At 34.8% G+C, this 6,357-nt stretch overlaps 1 long non-coding RNA gene across 1 annotated transcript; it reads right to left on the reverse strand.

Moving 5' to 3' along the window:
- Positions 1-1,084: 1,084 nt before the first annotated feature.
- On the reverse strand, positions 1,085-3,321 carry LOC137396579 (uncharacterized). The gene is made up of 2 exons (XR_010978580.1): positions 3,275-3,321; positions 1,085-1,723 (listed from the first exon to the last, which is right to left on the reverse strand). It is a non-coding gene; the product is annotated as an uncharacterized lncRNA (long non-coding RNA).
- Positions 3,322-6,357: the final 3,036 nt, after the last annotated feature.

A 6,357-nucleotide genomic window follows, 5' to 3' on the forward strand; every position in this document is an offset into this window, starting at 1 on the left:
TTCTCAATTTTAAAATAGGAGAAACAACTTCTATAACATTTTTAAATAGCTAACGCGTTATAGTCTAAATACAGTCGATGCAGGCTAGACGTTTATTACAATAATTTGTGTTTTTTGCAAAGCTTCAAAAATGCATTTGTTACCACACCTTCAAAAAAGACGGGTTTCACACTTCACAATGCTCATGAAACATTTCAAAATAAGCACTGTCAATCGATGTCAAGTTTGCATCAGTGATAATTTGTTGAAACAACCTCATTCACAAATTTTTGAGTAGATTAAAACGATTACGCTGTTAAATCAAGTTCAATAATAAAATTCTATTTAACGGCTAGCCTGCAAAAGTATGAAAGTGAGTCGCACCGCAATATAATACAATATATAAAATGGTAAAATGTTTACATTTTTACAAACTTAGCAGTAAGGCCATAATGTAGCCATAATGCCAATTCTGCCAGGCAACAACAGAACAAGAAATGATAAATAAAAGGCCTTGTTAATAGTGTTAAGGTTTTGAAGGGTCTTACTGTATACGGAAACAATGCTTGTTGAATCCCTATTAATACTAGCGAGGATGACAAACAGTCTAAAGACTTCAAACTCTGAGTAGGCCTGCTGGTCTGGCACAAAAAGGGAAAGCAGCACACAAACTAATTTAAAAACGATAGTTGCAAAGTAGTAAAATTTTGTAAGGCCTACTAAAAAAACAGTAAAAAATGTCATATGACTACTGGTACATTTAGTATAACTTGGCTTCATTAGATTTTGTGTGCAAACGCCATAGTTAAATCAAAATAAAAATACTTTATTTCTTCACATCGACTGCCTTTAGCTAAGCTGAAACAGGATAAACGGATAAATGAAAAAATAAACTTAAAATAGCAAGGCCAAATAGCAATAGAAAGGTCACACATGCTGAAATTTATTCAAAAACAGTTAAAAACTATAAAGCGTTGAAAGACAGTTATAGTGGCCAATGGGTTTGTCTGTTCCTGACCTGAATTGCTGTTATATTTAAATATTAAGTTTGCATAAGTTATTGAAACATACAAAATAAAGTACATAGTTCTTTCTGTCAATAATATAAAGGAGACAACTTCATATATATTATTTCAAAAGGGGCAAGAATGGAAGCATTTGCATTAGCTTGAGCTCTATAAAAGCGATACAAAGTCATATTGGCATGAAAAAATGTTGGAAGCATAAAAAATTTCTGCTCATAATTTTTCTGTAGGTCTAACAGCAAAACATATTTTTGTAAATTTGTCTCACAAATTTGCAACATTTACTTTATACGCACTTTATAAATAATTGCTAAATCTATAATAATAGATAAAATCCTTTTCAGCAATATATTGGAGCAAGTTTAAATTATGTGAACATTTGAAAACCAAAAATGACTACAGCGCTCGAGTACAATAAATAACTTGTCTTTTCGATGTCAATCACTCTTATTCTTGTTCTCTGGTAGGCTAAGGTAAGCCTCCCTTTGGTGGGTTATAAACCTCACAAACAAAGCTAAATATATAATAAGGAAGGTCCACGACATCACATCTCTAGGTATTCCAGTATGTACAGCTATTCTCCCTTGTAGTATGTTGGCAAACTCCCCCGCTGCCAGACCAGCTAGCAGTCCCACATAGTCAAATGAAGGTTCCTTCTTTTTTGCTTTATTTTCAGGGGCTGTATTTTCTGCCATCTTTAGTGATGAGGCAGCGGATCTCTAAAATCATGAAAAGAACGTCTAATTTTAAGCTCAAGACTAACTTATTACATCCTATTAATCGTAGACAATAAACTGACTGCTTTACTACTAATCCTGGTAAACAAAAGTAAGAGTTATTATCCCTTGGGATCAATTACTGAGCTGCCCTGCAGTTATCTTCTTTTCGTTTATTTAATAGAAAGGTTTAGGTTGGCAACTCACAGCAGCTTTTTGCGCGTTTCTAGACTCCATTTTAGAAATTTGAAACATGCTAATCGGATAACTATGGAGTTGTCCTTCCAATAAGATTCACACGAATCATCTGAGCTGATAAACGACATATGTTGGTTTTTCTGATTGAGTTTGCCTAACTATGCAAACAACCCTTTCTTATGTATTCACTTACTAGTTCACTTCTGCTCACCAAGTTTATTTTACCTGCTTTTAGAAATAAAACACGTGCGTATCTATGTCTGTCTGTCAGTCACATAATAGAGGAACGCCGGGTTTGCTAAGCAAATTCAGATAATAGTAGAGGGTGCTGTTTAATGAAAGATAATCGCTATGGTAATGCAGGTTTTATGTATATATTTGAATGTTCTTAGAATAGGCTTAACTTAATAAACATAACTCATAAATAAAGTATACATTAATAAATTGCTGGTCTATTAGGGCCTGTGTGATCATTCAAACTGCTTAAGAAATATTGAATAATGGTTCACTGGAGCTGGTAATTATCAGGTGTGACAATGCCATTAGTGTGAGACATTGCTCTCTGCAGGCAGCAGAACTTACAGTCTAGCTGAAAATGAAAATGCATTGCTGTGAGATTTGCCAGTCTGTTGATGGTCTAGCATAGCATACTTCTGGCCTCAAACCGGGTCAAACCCAAATCTTGAATATTGATGCAACAAACGGCTGACAGTAGTTCAATAGACACTTGAATACTAAGTAAATGTTACAATGAAAGTACAAATTTACGTTGCCACAACTCAAATATGGTATCGAGTTTTTGCACGCGCATGGGTGCGCAAAGAAGGATGACATTAACAATAAGTGTCAGACACCCGGGCGTATAATGATGGGGAACGTGCTGTTCGGTTTTGCGGATGTCTCGGTTTGCCCGCTGTCCCTGTGCTTGGTTGGTTTTGCAGCGCTCTTCGCATGTTTGTCTGTGCTGCTGGTGCTGTTGAGGGCCACAAGAGATGGTACCTAACTCTATTTACATGTTGTTTAAATTATCTTGCCTGCAAATAGAGGCTTTTTATTGAGAATATGTTGTAATTTTAGAATATTTTCACCAATAAAGCAGAATAACTAACTAATATCAGGCCTAGCAAAAAGTCTGGCATGGTGATATACATTTGAAAGAAAAAACATCCACAAGTCACGTTAAAATGATCAGTCCTTATATCTAACTTTAGTGGACACCTCATTTCCAGAAGCAGAAGATATAGTCTCAGATGCTTCCGTCTAGAAATTACTGCTACGTATGCATTTCTATTACGAATAGGCCTACAAGAGCTATCTGCTATAATTTTTAGTAGAGAACTAGCGCGTTATACTCACAGGAAGTAGGCCTCAGGTGCGATGGACCAGCTCATGTGATTCATCGCTTGAGCTGAAGCCGCCAGGCATAAATTTTGTCTACATGTATTTGACAGTTGGTTATCTCCTACTTACAGAAAACTGTTAGTCTGAACCAATCAGTCGATATAAATTCTTGTTATTACATTCTACATGAGACAAGTGCAAGGTCATTCAGTTTAGGAAATTATTCATCAAAAAGTCATTTGTGATTTGATTGAATAACAGATATATTAAGCTATTATAATGCTATTAAAAAAATGTGTCTGAACTTTTAGTACGTATTTACCTTTAGGATCTACCTTTGTGTCTAACATACAACTCCTTCAAACTTTACACAAGTTTTATTAATATATTGTGATGATGATGTATTATATGCCTATTTGTTTATAATTCAAACAAATCTTAAGTACTACTCCAACTATATTTATAGTGAGTTTAAAAATCAGGTAGTTTGTAGACTTATTTCAGTTACATTTTCTTTAGTAGGTAGAGCAAGAGGGCAATTAATTTGTAACAGAAACCAAAAAAACAGCACTGCTAATAACTGTAAATGGAAACAGAAGGTAACTTTCATTTCATAACTGTTGGCTAATTAGGAGAGTTCTTTTAGCTCCGCTCAGGTTTTTCCAAACTGTAATTGTATTAAATTTATTGACTGTTCATGGTTTGCTTGTAATATAAATATACTTGACACGCACGTGCTGCAGATACCTTGTATATGTACATGCTTGTGATATATGTTCAGTTTGTGTGAGCTGCCAACAGCTTGATCTATGTAAGTTGTCCTACAAGCTGTCAGTGTTTAAACCCAAGTACTACCATAAAAACTTTTAGCTAATATTTTTATGACACTACTGCCTGTATTCACTGTAATTTATGAGAAAATGACATCTTGCTGTTCTCAGCTATACGCAGAGATAAAATGGAATAATCTACCTGAAACAGATTTTTAATTCTTCAATTTGCTGTTGATCCGACCTCTATGTTGATTCTAAGGTTTCTGTTAGTAGGTACAGTATTTGTTATCCTACATTTGAATGATGCTTCTATAATGGACAGCCACTCCTATGAAAAGTTACCCAAGCGTAGGCTTCAGTTACACTTGAGGGATTTATGTTCAATAGAATCAATGACATAATATGACTTAATGACCAGAGATCTATAACATCTAGCTCCCCAACATAAGACAAACAGGTTCCTTAAGTGATGAAGGCACTAACACTTAAACCAGGGCTTCCCAATTGAACTCGCACCCCTAATAGGCTCGAGCTGTTGTTTGGAGTGTAGGGATCAATTTTTATTTTTCCTAAACATCAAAACTAAATATCAGAGTGCCATCAATCTTAGAAACGATAAGCAAATTTTACAAACAACTCACAAGAAATCACATCTCAACTAAATAATAGCAGTAAGGAGGCAGGGAAAAGACAAAGATTATCAAATGAGTTGTTTTTATATTTTGCTTCTGTGTGAAAACATTAGACTCTTTTTAGAATTACTTTCTAATAACACATTTTTGCATACATTTCGAGCATGTCTGTTTTTCATTGCATTTTGAGCATTTTTTGAATCTATCAAAACAAGATGGTGTGAGACTGCCCTCGCAGGGAGCATCAAGATGAATACACAAAGGTTGAGAAAGGAATTGTTGGAATGAGGCTTCCAATGATACACTAGTCAAGTCTATCCTAAAATTTCTTAAACACTGCAAGAGTAGGGAAATTAAAAATTATATTACACATATAAGAAACCTAATTTGATGTTACTTTTACATGATATGCATGTTGCTGCGAAAGTCTATTGTCGTACTGGTAAATAGAGTCAAAGTCATCTGTGTGAAACTATTGTAAATGCAGCATAACTACAGAGTGTATGCTAGTTGTACTAACCAGTGTTCATCTCTTACACAGCTAAGGTCGGACTGACTGAAAGGTCTCATGCATCTAATTGTCATACAATAATTCTTTCTACTTATCGTGTTTTACTTTCCAGACCCACTCATGAAATGGGAATCTTCGCAAATAGCAACGACATTTTTAAGTATAAACCCTAACTTTATGATACTTTAGAAAATGCAAATGTCCCTGAAGTTTACCAGTTTGATGCTAGGGGAGTTCCGTATCAATAGACTGTGCTCCGGCCATGTCTTAGAGACAATACTGACGGTGTATCACAGTGTATGCGTGCACAAGTGAAGATAACCAAAAACAGGCAATATAGTGAAGCCATGATAGCTGAAGCTGGGATTACTATATAACTATTTGAATTCTTCCATTACTGTTAAACTTCTGGGTGTTAGCATGTCTGGATCAATACTGAATGCTCTTCTCAGTCAGCTTCTAATCACAGCAGCTAAAGAAACTATAACCATATTTTTATAGCTCTGTTCTTTTGCACTTCAAAATAGTTTGGTACTACAGAAGCCTAAACTATGTGCTTCAGTTGGCGTCAGACTGTTCAATAACACGGATCTCAGACTAGGAAGGATTTATGTCATTATGTTAATATAAATGGCTCAGATATTTAATACAACTAAATTATCATTAACTTAGCATTAAATTGCTAAGTAATGTAACTTTATGAGTGTATTCTTGCTGAGCTATTTCAATGTACATGTAGAAGTCATGTTGAACCATAGACCTATTAACTACACAGTTACACAACTATACAGTATAGCTAATAGGTCTGTGGGTTGAGCAGGGAAATTATTTGGGTACTTAAAAGGCTGGTTCTCAGGAACCAGACAGAGTTTTGAAAACAAATGGTTTATTGACCTGGCAAAAGGCACGGAGGTACTACGAAAGCCTAAAGTATGTGCTTCAGTTGGCCTTAGACTGTTCAATAACACGGATCTCAGACTATGAAGATTTTTTGTAATTATGTTAATGTAAATGGCTCAGATATTTAATACAACTAAATTATCATTAAATTAGCATTAAATTGATAAATAATGCAACTTAATGGATGGATTCTTCCGGAACTATATGTATTTCGTAGTACTTGTAGCATTCGTTTTCATGTAGCAGTCATGTTAAACCATAGACATGTTAACTATACAATTA

The sequence above is a fragment of the Watersipora subatra genome, chromosome 5, assembly GCF_963576615.1.
Source record: "Watersipora subatra chromosome 5, tzWatSuba1.1, whole genome shotgun sequence".
In the NCBI taxonomy this organism is placed as follows: domain Eukaryota; kingdom Metazoa; phylum Bryozoa; class Gymnolaemata; order Cheilostomatida; family Watersiporidae; genus Watersipora; species Watersipora subatra.